The 17,561-nt window shown below is 32.0% G+C and overlaps 2 protein-coding genes and 1 long non-coding RNA gene across 5 annotated transcripts in view; 2 read left to right on the top strand and 1 right to left on the bottom strand.

Moving 5' to 3' along the window:
• The window catches only part of LOC127712220 (beta-glucuronidase-like), a 988,629-nt gene that overhangs the window by 506,809 nt on the left and 464,259 nt on the right, over window positions 1-17,561 (top strand). The gene's annotated exons all lie outside the window — the stretch shown is intronic.
• LOC127712224 (ornithine decarboxylase-like) overlaps window positions 1-17,561 on the bottom strand; it is a 787,891-nt gene that overhangs the window by 534,319 nt on the left and 236,011 nt on the right. The gene's annotated exons all lie outside the window — the stretch shown is intronic.
• On the top strand, window positions 1,848-16,890 carry LOC127712236 (uncharacterized). Of its 2 annotated transcripts, XR_007986997.1 has the most exons (10): window positions 1,848-1,925; window positions 3,541-4,031; window positions 5,757-7,226; window positions 8,403-8,485; window positions 9,515-9,616; window positions 11,126-11,318; window positions 11,729-12,293; window positions 13,761-13,910; window positions 14,519-14,607; window positions 14,995-16,890. It is a non-coding gene; the product is annotated as an uncharacterized LOC127712236 (long non-coding RNA). The 2 variants fall into 2 exon arrangements; XR_007986996.1 differs by having other exon boundaries at window positions 3,541-7,226.

Here is a 17,561-nt window from a genome sequence, read left to right as displayed (position 1 = left end):
AATTAAAAAAAACTAGAAAATATGACTCAAGCCATGTTTTCAGATTTCGTATTGTCAACTTCAAAACCCTTCATGGAAACTTTCCATCTGTTCTAGCTTATGCCTTATGAAGGTATTAAAGATTTTATTTTTACATCATTTTTATATAATAAAAACAATACGTTGACTCAGAAAAAAAAGTAAACACGTGACACTTATGTCTGCGTTGAGTGTTATCACTGACACCTCGCCAACAACATTATATACACATAGGACAGAGCATTCAAAAACAAGAGTAGCTAGTATACTCAATCTTTGTAGTGGTTGTTTACCAACATGATATTTCAAACACTAGCTACGAAATTAGATATCAATTTAAATATTTGATAGGAGAATCCCTTCTTTTTTGGCGATCTAGGAGATATTATTAGAAAACATAAGATTTGGAAGAAATGCTTTCCGACAGTTGTACCATTCTATGGTAAATATTTATAGATGATAATGTTTTCTGTGCTTCAAAAATCAGTTTCGAGTCATAAAAAGGAGCCTTTCAGTGACAGTTCATAACTGTATAACGCACAAAAACTGATTTGGTGTCGACTGAATGATAATGTGTAACGCTGCCAACTTGTCATATAGATAAATCAAGAGACAAAAAGGTCTCGTCTTATCAAGAACATTTTCTTGAAAACGATGCTATTCTACAACTGATAAATAGGATTTATGACAAACACGATAATTTCAGTATTCCTATTCTATTGCGTATACGTATCAAAGACTATAACAATTTGTAATAAGTAAATTTACAGAAAATTAATGTATCAAGTATATGTCATATCAACAAAATACTGACTACTGATGATATCATCGAGGACGAAACTCTACCAGCAGTGGCATCTACCTAGTGGTTGTAGAATCTCATCAAAGATACCAGGTTTATAATTTTGTACGCAAGACGTGCGTTTCGTCTTCATAAGACTCAATAGTGGCGCTTGCACTAATATAAAAATAAGGAGACATGATATGATTGCCAATGAGATAACTATCCACCAAAATTCAAAAGAAGTGTATGTAAGCAATTATAGGCAACCGTACGGCCGTCAATAATGTGAACAACCCATACCGTTTAGTCGGCTATAAAAGACCCCGACATTATAAATTTTAAACAATTCAATTGAGAACACTAACGGCCTAATTTATAACAAAACAATTTACGAAAAACAAATATGACAGGCATGAACCAACGACAACCACTGAACTAAACCATGATACCTTTGATAATATTATAAATGCCAGTTATTTCTCTCATTATCATGGCAATTTTAAGTTATCAGATGTAATGATAAGTTATCCCACATACTGCGTATGATCATAACTAGTAGTTGATAATCATTGCAAAAGAGAGCAAAAGATACCAAGGGACATTCAAACTCATAAGTCGTAAACAAACTGACAAAAAGAAGAACGACGAAAAGACAAACAACAGTACATAAAACACAACATAGAAAACTAAAGACTGAGCAACATGAAATAACAGTTAAAGCACTAGTACACAAACACAAAAGTCACTGTATAAAACATTATGATAACCTAACATGAGCAACACGACGGGTGCCACATGTGGAGCAGGATCTGCTTATCCATCCGGAGCACCTGATATCACCCCCAGTTTTTGGTTGGATTCGTGTTGCTCAGTTTTTAGTTTTCTATGTTGTATCTTGTGTACTGTTGTTTGTCTGTTAGTCTTTTTATTTTTCTAGCCATGGCTTTGTCAGTTTATCTTCTACTTATGAGTTTGAGTGTCCTTTTGGTATATTTCGCCTCTCTTTTGTAAGTCCATAAGTTACTGTTTTTATTTTTGCTTTACAGCAGTGAAATGTGATGATTCTTATCCTGTGCTGAGGCTAATGGCAGACATGGGGCTGTCCTTTGATTGTGCAAGCAAGGTGATATAATAGTTTTAAAAACCGTAGTGAATATTAAATGATTACAAATGACTTATCATCTATAGGTACACGACAAATAATTAACGATATGAAAAACATACTTTTCTATTACGATACAAAGATGGGCTTAGACTTGCATGTTGCTATTTTCCTATATATGTTATTATACATTTTTTTCTTCAAAAACTGCACTCTGTTAGTGCCATCACAAAATTAAATGTACATTTGCAGTGAACTTTACATTGTACTTTTTTTTAATATGATGCAATATATTTGAAGATGCATGACAAGGAAAGTAAACGAGATTGAAATAAAAAAAAGGTGTCACAATCAATCCAATTTGATGATAAAACCACATTTCATATATTTGTTGGGCTATAGATAATATTTGGATTTCATTTTGCTCATTTTGGTTGACCGTTATTGAATATAATATGTTTTACTTGTCATAACCGAAATCCCTTCTTCTCTTCATTGATTGTGAAATAACCGAATTGAACTTAAAAGCGGATTTTGACATGCATGAGCAAGAATATGGGTGTCACGTGTGAAACATAAATTTCTTCACCTTCAGGATCAGCTACTGATGGGGTTCATGTTTGCTCAAAATTAAATTTTTTTCTAATGTTTTGCTTTTTTTCGTTGTTTTTTCGCTAGTGTTTTTTTTCTTTTTGACCTTAGTGTTTTCTGTATTTATTCGATATGATTTGTGTGATTACCCCATTGACATATCCTTTTTTTTCCTTTTCCATTTGCTGTTGACAAAATACTGTCATTCTTTTTGGTTATGATGTGTCATTAGAAAATACTTGTCATAAGATAATTTACTTGTTATTACACCAAGGGTGCAACAACTGAACAAAGAGCAAAAACTGATTACACCTGGGTATAAAGTAAGATGTATGTTAATTATATATTTTCGGAAGCTATTATGTATCTTTGTCGTCTACTCCTATTACAATGGTGTTGTCTGTTCTTCGACTTTATAAATTTTAATGCCCCTGGTAACTTCTTGCTTTTAACAAAAGGTCTAGAAAATAGCCAAGGCCTTATAACCTGTTTGATTAGATCATCACTGATGAGTGTTATGTAGACGAAACGCACGCGTCTGGCGTTCTGAAAAATAAAGCTGGTATCATTGATGATCTTACAAATGAAAAATAACACCAACGTCGATTCTCTTTACTCAATTTATATGCTTAGAAGTCAAATTTGTATAGGAAAGCTGTTGTATCATTGTAAAAAATCCTACAATATTTGCTCATAAATATTGACGCTTTGTTATTGGTGTAGTAAATGAAATAGAAAGAAAAAACGTATGACATAAAATAACTTTGTGATTGAAAAAAATATGGTGTAAAAAAAAACAGTTCGATTCGTATGTGGTCATGTCATATTATGTCACAAGCTGACTAGTTTTCTCTACATATCGCATGAAAGTAACATTATGCAATGAAGACGTATGTAGTACTGGTTTTTTTTTCACATATTTACTGCTAGCTTTTATTCCCTGAGTTTTAACCTGTTGATTTCCTGCTAAAAACATACACCTTTAGGGATAATTGATTAATTTATGAAGCGATAATCTTTTTTAAGATACTTGTTTTCTCTTTAGATTGAAATACAGAAAATTCTGGATGTTGGGTTGATCCGACCAGAATAATCTATGCCAACCCATATAAGCAGTTATCATTTTTTAGATATGCCTCTGATAATGACGTAGCTATGATTGCATTTGATTGTGAGGATGAACTAGAAAAGATCAAAGAAGTATATCATGCCGCAAAGTATTAAGGCATAAACTTGATGTTATACATTTATATTCATTGTGGAGTCAATGTCCTTTTGATTATGATGGTCTCAAATATTGTATTGATTTTGATTAAAATACTGTCAGTCGCGACCATAGCTGACAAGTTACTGCCATAGGGTCTATGCCACTGCTAATAGACTGTCAATCTGCACTGAAATCATCTGCTTAGTAGACAGTGCTTCACTATTTACTTGATTTGACTGATGCTCTTTGATTGTGTAACTATACTGAAACAAACGTTATACATCCCTCAGGCAAAGTAGACATCTAACGATTATTGCTGTTCTGTTAAGGTATTTTTGCTCTGCTGCTTGTGAATTCGCCTTTCTACTTTGTTTTTCTGAGACGTATCTGATAAAAATTATTTTATAAAAACGTATCAGAATTATAATTTTATACAATGTCATGATGCAAACTACTTTACCGAAATGACTTATATTTTGTTCTGACTGGTAAATACAGTTAAAATCGTAAAAAAAAGAGGACCAATTCCTCTGTTCTAGGAGAAATAAGATAGAGAAGCTTCATGCTATGAAACTGTCAACCTGTTCGTGACCATTATTATCAAAAATAGTATACATTGATGATACTTCAAAAAATCAATAAACGTGAGTGATATATGATATAAAAATGACACATCCCATATTTTGTTTGGTAACAATCGTCTCGTTGCTATTGACTAGAATTTCTTGTTTCTCCAACTGGTCAACACTTTCTAGCTATATTAGAACGTTCATGATCAAATTAGTTTCAGCAATTACAAAATTTATTCCAAGAAATCTCAAACATTCGAAATGGGTATACACAAATGAAAAAATGCAGGAATGATGTCTCATTGATATATACCCAACATCCCCTTTATTCAATTAATTACTAAAATAATTTGGTAGAACACATCACATAGATATAAGTTATATTTCTAATATAAAAAGGTACAAGGTGTAGGGTTCTTGTTCTCCCGCTGTGTTATACCTGATGTTTGCAATGACTTGGTATATTAATTTTGTAAACTTGGCATTTTATGTCACTGTTATCTAACATGTTTATTTCATGATTTAAAGACTGATATTACGAATATGTCCACAATAAAATCACAAGGTAAAACATCCTTTAAAAAGAAAAGTTCGGATGTCATCCTTTGAAAGCATCACAGCTGCTTCAATTTGCAAAGACACTGCAATTAACCGTAATTGGTGAAAGGTAATATATTTTTATTGCTATAGATCTCTCCACTTGAATTTGTTTTTGTTGTGGTTAAACTCTCAAATCATCATGTGGAAAATATAACTACAATCAAAGATTTTATTTTGTTCAAATTAAATGTCAGTGATACTGCATACAATTACCTTTACATGCATGTATTATCCAGAATATTCACCGCCACAATCCATATTACATAATTTAGTAATAAAATATACACGTCTGTAGTATTAAGAACTAATATTAGATAAGTCAGGCATATAACTTGACACAATGGTCATGCGTAACAATATAAAGTCACGCGAGTCAGGTGTTTCACAACAGTATGTATCCGTTACAGATGTGTGTTAAACGACAAGTTTCAGGTTCAAGCGGATTTTTAATGAATATAAGATTGAGGAAATTAAGCTTCGTTATGTCATTAGCATTTGTGGCATTATTTGTTGTGACCATAAGGTCTTGTCACACTGTTTGCACTATCAATTCATTTGTTGTATCAAATGCCAGATACAAGCATATACTATTCCTTCGAATATTTGGTTGGATTATAGACGCTTGTTGATGCTTTATTCATAAATGCATCGAGTATACGGCTATCTTACTATACACTTTGTACGTGCTTCCAATATGAACATCATTTCAAAATTTAAACAAGACGTCAGGCATAGTTTCATATCTACATTTTTAACCTTTTTCTAGAAAATGTGTAGTCTATTTGTAATAGTTCAGGATGTGTTGTGTCTTTTTGGAGATATCATTTCAAGCGAATCGAAGAATTAAGGGCAGGTGGATATGAATAAAGATTTATTTCTTTTCAGGACGACGACGAAAAGGTATATGATATCACTATAAGGGGACCGACGTGTGATGCTGTAGATTTAATTATAGAAAACATCAAACTATCGGACTTAAAAAGAGGAGAGTGGATTTTCTTCAAGAATATGGGAGCATATGCATTCCAATGTGTGACGCGTATGAAAAAAGCGAATAAAAGGATGCTACGATCATTCTAAATTTAAACAGTGAGGTGTGAGCTTTTGAATCATAATAAATTGAAATTTGCTGTAACAGTTATAAAATTTTATAAATCAATTCGAATTAAGGAATATCTCTTTCTCATATAAAGCTCCTTGTACACATTTGGCTATACTTATGATCAGCTCTTCAATGTTTTATAAAGTTTTGGAATTTCAAATATTTTGCCCTCGACTATCACCAAAGAGAAATTATTCGCTGAAAGATGCATATTATACAGTGAAATTGGTACCTTTATCGTTATTAATATCAATTCTCTGTAAATATAAAAATGAGCTGGCCATCATATGATACAGAATTTCACCAAATTTGACCTTAATACATTTTATGTTTCAATTTTCAAAACAAAAATATTTGTCACTCCATAATCATAATGTGTCACCCTGTTGTTGCCATGGAAACATGACTTTTCAGATAAAAATAAAGGTAATTAAAATCTTGTTAAATTTTTGTTTGTAGACTGCTTAATGTCATGAAAAATTTTCTTCAAGCTTATTTTAATTTGTCAAAAGATTTAATTGGCCAATATGCAGATTTATCAAGGTTTTCTACTTTTTAAAGAATTTAGTGGTCCATATATCCTTAAAATCTGTGGATGTTTTCATTCCTTTCCACACTAACTTCAAAGTATAATGTGACTTCAATATAATCTATACCATATAAATAACCAAATAAACTTGTAAATTGAATGGGATATTCAAGCATTTCCTTAAGAAAAGTATCAAGAAAATATTCATTATTCATTATTGAGAATATAGAGTTATCTCCTCTGACAGAACTATTCTGATATAAAAGCACACATGGTGTACACAGGAATTATACACAAATGGAAAAAATTTGCAGACAACAGTGATCAGTGATCAACAGGGTGTTAAAACATTATGGTCAGTAAATAACCATGTCCCTTTGTAGCTTTAAAAGCTCACAGATATGTGAATGCGCAGGTGAAAATACCACACTGACTTCTTTGTCATCAGCATTGCAGTCCATTATTCTTACTGAGGCTGGTCTACTGCGAAGTGATATTACACAGAAGTTTCAAGTGTGCAGTGAACATTTTCACAGGTTTTTGAATCAAAACAAAGCAGGATGTAAATCTAAAATATGTGGGATACCTGATATAATTTCGTCTCATTACAAAGACAATAAAATATATGGAGGATGGTATGGGGTAAAGGCAGACAGAAATGTATCTTTGGAAAATGTGAGAGAGATTCATGCTAGAACAGGAATAATATTTCCAGGTGGAACTCGTAAGTATAATAATAAAAATTAATGTTTTTTTATAACAGAGCATCACATATTTTTTTATTTATATTTATTAACCAACTTACTACAATATGTATAGAAATGCCCATGTTTTATAAACATAAAATTTCAACAACTGGGCATTACGGAATCACAGCCATGCATTACGAAACGAGGCATCAATACTGGATCATTATGGATTAAATCAAAATGTCATTCATATTCAAAATAAGTGACAACTATTATAAAATTTACGAGGAACGGTCAGGTTATTGCATAAATGGCTGAAATCTTTCTAAAGTTATCCAAAAAGGAAAAAACGCACTTACATTGCATGATTTTATTCATTTATTTCCCCTACCCAAAATATTACTGATGTTTGCAGAAAGTAAACAAGAACGCCGTCTGAAAATTGAAAATATTTGTCTTTTACCCCTCGTACTTATTGTGTGCTATGTGAAATAAATGTTAGCACCAATCAGTGCATTGGTTGGAACAGAATTTCACTTCAAAGACATGCAGCACAACCTGTCAACGACAACGGTACAAAATAAGTTCAGCAAAAACTGACAGGTTTTTATTTCAAAATATTTAAGTGTACTCTAAACTTCATTTTTTCTCTTATGGGGCAAACATCTATTTACTAAGAGGGGAGGGGGGGGGGGGGTTGGCTCTTGGACCTGTTTTTATTCATATTAAAAACTTATGTACATGTACATAAAAAAATCATCAAAAATGAAAGAGACATATAAAACAAGACAATCAAGGTCTGAAAAATGTTAAGAGTTGTTACATGTAACAAAAAGAAGTATATTTTGTTCATTTATTCTATTTTTTATTTTTACTGATAAAATAATTTATATATTCTTATCAAAAAGAATTCCCCCAAAAACAATGAACATTACACTTTACTTTCATTTTAAAAGCAGAAACTACAAAATATTTTGGAAACTATGAATGATAGTTATTTTCTATTATTCCTGGATAATTCTACTTCAAATTTGCATTAATGATTTGATAACAAAATTTTAGTATAACAGAAGTAAGATGGTAAGTGAGTTGGAAATAAATGGTTTTGAATGTAAGAGAAAGTTATTAATACTTATTTTATCGGTACAAATGTATCGGCATGTATTAAAAATGTATCTTTATAAAAAATTAATTTGAACTGTATGTTTCAGCAATATGTCCAATATGCAGAAAGACCCTTTATTGTAGGCAATCCAATTTGTGTAGCCTGGCTGAAAATTTTTCAAATAAAAATGTAAGTTATAATGCTAGTACATGTTCTTATTTTATTCAGAGTCAATGTACATGTATGGTATCTCTATCTGTTAATGGGCTTAATTTTATCAGTCCGAATGTCGTATAAAGGGGTATATCAAACATCATGATACATTATTAAAATAATTTACTGAAAGTCTGAATACCAAAAGAAAATATTTTGATCCTCCCAATTTATTTTTTGCTAAAAAAATATTAAAATATTTGTTAGATATTAAATTGAAGTTTAACAAAATTTTGGTTTGGTTAGTTTTCTCTCAATTTTGAACTGAGCAAATTTAGTTAGAAGATCTGACACAGTGAATTTTTATTCAATGCAAAACACACATAGGTGTTGTTTTTCTATTGACATTCAGTATATTTCAGCATTTGTAATACATCTTGAGGAAAAAAATGACGATACTTCAAATTTATGTGTGTTATTTTGAAGGGCATAGTATTAATTTCTTCTACAAATTTTTCTTCAAATCTTAAACTATGTACAAATTGCAATCAATATTCACGCAAAGCAAATGCAAAATATTAACATTATTATTATTGAATATGTGAGTTCATTAAGTACTTTAAAACCTCAAGTCATATATGTACTGTATATATATCATTATGCAAATTGTGTTGTCCCATTTTCTCAGTACAAATAAACTCATCAAAATAAGATTTTTTGAATTTTGCCTACGAGGGGTCCATAAAATATGTCCAAAATTTTCACATCTTATTTTAACAAACATTTAACCCAAAATCTTTGATATTAAAATTAACTTTATTTTTGTTTACCTTTATACATGTAATAATTAATACAAAGAAGATAACAGGACATGCCAACAATGACAGACCATACAACAATAGGAAAAACAAACCACTATTCACAAATTGTACACATATAATGAACAAAAACAAACATAAAAATCACAGAGAGTCAGGATAGCCTGTTAATGGATAAGCTTACTGTGGTTTATGTTTTTAAAGACTCAGTTATCATTTGATATAAGTAAACATTTTTTCTATACAGTGTTTGATGAACAGTGACAACCTTGGTGATACATGTAGCTTTCAATATGAAGAACAGTATAATCTCAGACCTCATCGACTTACTAGTGGTTATAATGTACATGTAGGTATCATTGAAAATTTCATTTTTATCAAAATTTGCAGTATTAAAGCTAGATACGGTAACGTAGCCCAACTCACAGCCTTACGCTCGTCGGGGCTACGTCACGGTCCCATGTTTCATAATGTAGCACACCGTTGTGATTCACAACTGGGGTTTTATGGCAATATTTAAAGAAATGTCGTTCACTTTAACTCGTTTTTTTAACATGGATATATATTTCCTCAATAAATCAGCTAAAAAAACACCAAAAAATTAACATTTTATAGATTCCCAAGCGTGTTGACCGACTTTCTTCGACTAACTTTGGAAATGTCAACAGTTTGTCTCAAAAAACTTGAAGAAAGGTATTTGATAACCGAGTGACATCATTTTTTCGATAAATGATGTTTGAATTGATTCTATTGAACAGGTTTATATAAAATATGTCTATATGTTGAACGTTATAGTGAATTCGTTTTGCTACGTTACGAGGCAAAGGACCGTATCGTAGCCCCGACGAGCGCAATGCTGTGAGTGAGGCTACGTATCGTATCTATATTAAAGCAAACACAACAAGATGAAGCATCTCCTTGTCGTCATGGCAAAGATGCTCTATTTTTATCTTATGAGCTAAAGAAAAAAAGAATTCAAGAACTTTCAATGTACTAACTTCATGTTTAATCATTTTGTTCATTTGAGATCACTCTGTGATTATTGTCTAGAGTGTCTACAAGGTTCTGATACTGATCGTAAAGCTGTTTATTCAATCTAACTTTTATTGTTCCCCGCACACTGTGCAATGCGGAGGATATGGAAATGCCGGGTCTGTCCGTCCGGATTTGTAAGCGCTCAAGAATTTTTATTTCTTAACCGGTTGACTTCAAATTTATAAACAAGCGTTATAGTGAGAATATCTTGGCCAAGTTCAAATTTGGGAAATTCCCTATTTTTGTTATTGCCCTTTGAATGATTTTTTTAATGAATTTCATTTGTAAACATTCTAGCTTTTTATTTGTAAATTAATCTGACAGAAACTGTAGAACAGTTTGATTTAACCTTGGATAAAAAGAAGAAAACACTGGATAATTTGGTGGTAGCAAAGTATTACTTGAAAACAGATTTTAAGGTTTTTATTAGTTTTTATATTCCCTTTTTCATACGACTTCAAAATATTTTGTGGTTGTACATTGTTATAAGGTTATGGGTCTGTTATCCATTCATAGAATCAATGGTTTTGTGTCTAATTTGGGTAATTTACAGAGCCTTATGAAATGTTTACACATTTTATTGGCATATTACTTTGGCTATTTTTTAAATTGGGATTCTGGCTTCACCTGTTTCTGAAAAAGGGCCAAAAAGGGTCTGATACAGTACTTTCGTTAACCCCCCTCCCTCAAAACAAAGTTTTTGGGGGTTTATAGGAATATGACCTTCAAAAAAACCATTATTCTATATATATATATATCTTCTCAGAAGCCACTTCAAAGATTGAATCAACTATGTTTTTTTTTCCCAACTACATGTAAATAGATCATCATCCATAGCAGACCACTGTTGTTCATATGCTTTGAGTGAAGAAGAGGGACCCTTCTGCCAAAAATGTGATGACCATTCACATACTGATGAATGCCAACAGTGTTGTTTTGTTGATGAAACATTATCTTTTATTTTGAAGAGTGCAATTGAAAGACACTGGGATAATCCTGAAGCTGTAATCTTTAAGGTATTTTTAAATTCTGGTAAAATTTTATTGTCCTAGTTCATTTCTAAGGTACTGTGTGACGAATACTGTGATTTGGTATGGAGATGCATTTTGGATAGAGACAACATTTTATCAAATTTCATTCCTCATTGTTTTTGGTTTCAATGTAGAAAGATCCAAGTTCTTTTCTCAAGTACTAAATGAATAACAGTAACATGTATGCGACTTGGTATAGGAGATGCATCACCGAGAGTCTGACAACATACTTCCAAAAAATGTAAAGTTGACCTACATCTCACATTTCACTAGTTTTCTTAAATTCTAGATATAATTGTGAGAATGAGGTGAATATGAACTTGAACATAAGCATAAGTTTTATTGTATTTTGTTCTAATATACAAAAAAAAGTTCAAAAAAGTTTTTTGTTTCAGGTGGAAAAAGCAATAGCCGATATTCATGAATGGAAGAGTCATATCCTTCGATCAAAAAATTAAGAAAAGGCAAGACAATCTGTTGTGAACTGTCTCGGGGAAAATGAGGCATTCATGGTAGCTGACTTGGCCATGAAATTTTTACCGCGAAAATTTAGAGAGGGCCAGACAGATTGGTTTGGAAAGAGAGGCATTAATTGGCACATCACCGTTACTATGTTAAAAACACAGGGAAGTGTGAAATTTCTTACACATGTGCATATATTTGAACAACCCACCCCTCAAGATGCAGCTACAACTGGAGCTATTCTTGTCGATGTGGTTCAAAATATTTCATCTGTCAAAAAGGTCAACATATGGTCAGATAATGCTGGTTGCTGCAAAAGTACCTTGACCATAGCCACTTTACATCAAGAGCTAGGCAAGAAAATAAAATCCTACAATTTTTGTGAGGCTCAGGATGGGAAGGGCCCATGTGACAGGAAGGCATCCCATATCAAGTCAGCAATTAAAAGACATGTAAACGAGGGCAATAATGTGACAACTGCACACCAAAATGAAACTGGTATGTTAATTATATTGATGGCAATGAGTTTAAGAATATTTGATATGCAATTATAGTCAAAGTATTATCCTAGAAAACTTGAATTATTCAACTTTTTAATTTTTAGTCCCCTACCAACGAAGTTGAAGGGGACTTTAGGTTTGTACTCTGTCCGTCCGTCTGTCCGGCAAATTAGCTTTCCACACTTTTTTTTGTCATGCTTGAAGAAATTGGTTTGATATTTGGTATATGGTATAACCATGACAAGTTACAGATTAAGTTCTAATTTTGTTCCGGTCGGATGATTTTTTGCAGAGTTATGGCCCTTGAACTTAGAGCCATCACATAAGTAATCTGTTTTCCGCACTTGTTTTCGTCATGCTTGAAGGAATTGACTTTATATCTGCCATATAGTTTAACCATAACAAGTTATAGATCAAGTTTGAATTTTGTTCCGGTCTAATAATTTTTTGCAGAGTTATGGGCCTTGGACTTGAAAAATTCAATCAAATAATTGGTTTTCAACATTTTGTTTTTTAATGCTTCTAGATATTAACTTGAAATTTGGCATTTGGTTAAACCATTACAAGTTACAGATATAGTGCAAATTGTGTTCCGGTATGATGATTTTTTGCAGACTTATGGCCCTTGGACTTAGAAAATTCATGCAAGAAATACATTTTCCACTATTTTTTTGTCTTACTTTAAGATTACGATTTGATATTTGGTTTATAGTTTCACCATTACAAGTTACAGATCAAGTTTAAATTTTTTTGCTGATCTGATGATATTTGGCAGAGTTATATGATCCTTAGACCTAGAAAAATCACACAATTATTCAATTTTCTGCATTTTTTTTTAGTCATGACTACCGTTATATTGATTTGAAATTTGGTATCCATAGTTTTAACATGACAATTTACACATACAGTTCGAATTTTTAAATGGTAGGGGGCTATGTATTGCCATGCAATACTCTCAGAATGCTGGATACTACCATGCTGGTCTGTGTCCACACTTGTTTTCAATGAGTTTCTCATATGTATTACAGTATACGTATGTACTTGTACTAGTATCTCATTATCTCATCTTGGAAGTGTTTTGATACAAAATGTGCTAAGACAATTCTTTTACACAAAAGTGAAAAAAAATACAGGTTAGTTTCATTCAATTTGATTCCTTAACAAATAATGACAAAAAAACCTAGGGAGCAATCAACAAAGACGTAAGTCGAAGGGACAGACGTACACGGGAACCCAAACACACGACAGAAAATAACACAAGAAACATTGAAAACTAAAAGACATGGACAACACGATCTCCTATAAAAATCAGGAGTGAACCCAGGTGCTCCGAAAGGGTAAGCAGTTCCTGCTCCGTCAACGGCATCCGTCGTGGGGTCCCGACAAATTTCATCATTGCTAAAAATGTATTATTTATCAAGTGCATGCCAAATTATCATCTTATTTCTTTTATCATTTTTTTCAGGCCAGTACAGGGTGAAAGTTATAAGTCCTGTTATTAATGCTGATGATGAAAAGGTCTCACTGAGAAGTATTCCATTGATTTCTATGCTACACAATTTTAAGTTTACCGATAATGGATTGCAAGTTTGGAGAGCTTATGATATTGGTCAAGGTAATATAATTTTATGATTTATTTATCAGCTCAACTGTAGCTTGAAGAGCCATTTTAGTCACTTTGGATATCATTGTTAACATTTCTCAAAAATATTTCATTAAACCTTAGAATGGAAGAAAGTTTCCTTCTACTATGATATTCAACTGTATCAACTTCTGCTACCCACATAATTGTTTCTAGATTATAGTTTAAGTGAACGACAATATGTTGCCTCTCCCATCATAATGTTATTTTGTTAATCTGTAATGGTACATGTATCTTGTTACAATGTGATATCTCTTGACCAAATTTACAAAATCATAACCAAAATGGTGTGCATAAATAATATAAGTGAAGAAAGAATATCTATTTTTGATACTCCGGGTGACTAGAAATAAAAAAAAAACTGAGGGTTATGTCATTTGACCTTCAGCATTTATCTGTTAGAAATTCACAACTAAAGAATCTTTGCTATATGCATGAATCTTCACGATTTATACAATAATCAGTTGTAATTCACAGTTCATATATATATGCACTTCAGTATATTGATATTAGCATCCATACAAGATCCCTTTTAATTAATTTATAAGAAATAATATATTTGCTTATATTTTACATTTTAGGAAAGTTGATATCATGGAACAGCATTATAAGAAAATTGCTGTGATACATTCCCAGCTTGCTACAGTGGGTTCAGAAGTTGTTGACAGAGGTAGTTATGTTTTATCAGATTGAAAGAACAGTGTATATGTAACAATTTGTTTTTCTTTGTGAAATTAGTTTCAAAAGATACTATAAAAGAAGAGATATAATGTATAAATTCATGATACAAAATCCATTTACATACATGACAAAAAAAAAGCAAATGAACAGTGCTTTTATTGTTGTTCTTCGTATCAGAGTTAGGCCTTCAACATGGAGCAAAAGCTCACACCTTCACAACCATTTTATGGCACAACACTTACAAGGTCTTGTATAGACAACTCTTATGTTATACTATGATGGATTTCTTTCATATTTTCCATGATGACTTTCCATCATATGCAAATGATCATATTTCTCAAAACTTACACTGAATTTTCTATTAATTTTTTTGTAGAAGATGATGATGGTGATGATGATGAAGAGGATAATAATGATGATAATGATAATAATGATGAAAATACACAAAATGATAATTATGATAAAGGTACAACAACTACAGAGCCAGTTCTTAAGAAGTGACGGACAATAGCAAAAATCTTTACTTGTCCTGAGGAAGGATGTACACGTTCTTTTAAACATTCATCCTCATTAGATAAACACATCTTGTTGGGTAACTGTAATATAAAGGAAGAAAAACTTAGCCTTGCAGAAAGAACAAAGGTTTTATATGCTCAGAAATTGGAAGATTGGAATTTAGCAGTGTCATTTACAAAACAACCTGCCAACAACAACAACACTGCTACTGACAAACTAAACAAAGGATGGGCATTAAAAGTGAACAAACCAAAAACAATTTTCACACAAGACCAAAAGGCTTACTTGCATGAAAAATATATGATTGGGAAAACAACTGGAAGAAAAAAGGATCCATCAAAAGTAGCTGAGGAGATGCGATATGCCTTAAAAAATGGAGAAAACAGGTTCTCTAGATCCCAATATCTAACATCACAACAAGTAGCTAGCTATTTCTCAAGACTTGTGCAAAAAGAAAAGTAGATAGATGAAACAGATTTAATAGCTGCAACTGCAGACAGTAAATGTTCGGTTTTGAAAAGGAACGTTTTGAAAGAATGTTTTCTATAATTTTAGAATAAGATGAACAGGTTCATAGTGAAATATCTGTGTTTTATAAGTATTTTTGAAATACTTTATTTTTTTTAATATTTCTAGTAACTGTAAATTCAGAAAGTAATGAGTGTATTTATTATTGCAAATCCCTGACCAGTGATCTCTTATTAATGCGATTGAAATTTTTTTTGTGAAGGAAAATCGCCACTGAAAATGTGAATGCGCATTTAGGTAATTGCAAACCTGATTCTGACATTTTTCACATTTTTCGCATTAATAAAAACATTCCAATAATTTCTGAATTTCCAGTATATCTTTTATAACACCTATGCATCAAATACACAACCTTGATCATGACATAACCCTGGTAGGCTAACTACCTTGATTTTTAGGCAGGGAAGTGGCACTGAAAGATATAAAAAACTTAACCCCGAAATTTATACATTATGTCTCTCCCCTCCCCATCCACCAGTTTGGTGGGGAGACATATTGTTTTTGGCTTATTCGTCTGTCCGTCACAAAGTTTCTCAGCGCAACTCCTCTTCAACTACTAAACCGAATTTTATGATGAAACTTGGTATGTAGCAAGAACACCATATGTAGTTGTGCATGTTAACAGGAAATTTTGATCCGTTAATTTTTGTGGAAGTTATGCCCCTTTGAACTTAGACATTTTTCAAAAATAGTCATAAACTAGTTTGTCATCGCAACTCCTCTTAAACTACTGAACCGAATAGGAAACTTGTTATGTAGCAAGGAAATCATATGTAGTTGTGCATACTACCGGGAATTTTGATCCGCTAATTTCTGTTGAAGTTATGCCCCTTTGAACTTAGAAATTTGCCAAAAATCATCATTAATTAATTTGTCAGCGCAACTCTTCTTAAACTACTGAACTGAGGTTGACGAAACTTGGTATGTAGCAAGGACAATGTACATAAAGGTCATGGAATTTCCCACAATTTTTTTTTTGGGGGGGGGGGGGGTTATCCAACTATATATCTTCTACATATATTACCATTAGTTTAATTTCAAATCAGTGTGCAAAGGTAAAAAAATTCTATTCAAAATTGGCTCCCAAAGGGAATTTTCTTGATTTGGTAAAATGCCAAACTTTGGATAAATAAAGTGTTGTTTTGAATTATGCAGAATTATTATTATGAATAGTTTTCTATATGATATGAAACTTAAAATACAGTACTTTAAGATAAATTACAGCATATTCCACTTTATTGTAAATATTATACTATATTATGTCAATTAAATTGGTCAGAATTGCAATTTTTGTGTTCTTTCTCAGGAGGCCATTGTATAAAAAAAATAGGTAACACCGTTTCCATAGCAACCCATCATTAGGTCTTTCCACTTTTCGATGGAAAGATCTATTGTATTTGTTCTGATTATTTTTTTCTTTTTCTTTTCCCGCCACTTTTATTTCTTGCGTATACATTTTGTTTCGCAAGATGTCGCTTAGATGTTTGGTATATGATATCGAACAGTTTATGCGCCTTTGAAATTCACCCTGCATAACCGAATACTTTTCTTTGTAGGTGTTATCTCCCCGAACACTGTTTTCCTTGTGACTGCATCTCCTCCGTAACCGTATAAGAAAGCGACAAATTTATTTTATAAAATTGCTCGTTATATCCTTCGCATGATTTGTTCAATTTTGACCGAAGCCATATTAACACTCAATATGTGAGTTATTTCCCCTAATGCATTTGATATAAGTGATATGCATTTCTAACTGGTAAACCATTAGTGATAGAGACATAGGGTCTTTTAATTTGGGGTCCTTGGTCCAAAAAAAAAAAGAAAATTTGGTCAAGGTCAAAGGTCAAGGTCATATTCGAAATTTTGATTTTGGTTTATTTTCACTTCTTTTCAAAAACC

This window comes from Mytilus californianus, unplaced genomic scaffold (genome assembly GCF_021869535.1).
Source record: "Mytilus californianus isolate M0D057914Y unplaced genomic scaffold, xbMytCali1.0.p SCAF_8, whole genome shotgun sequence".
In the NCBI taxonomy this organism is placed as follows: Eukaryota; Metazoa; Mollusca; class Bivalvia; order Mytilida; family Mytilidae; genus Mytilus; species Mytilus californianus.
Note: the sequence above shows the minus strand (reverse complement) of the source record. Positions and strands in the feature narration are given on the sequence as shown.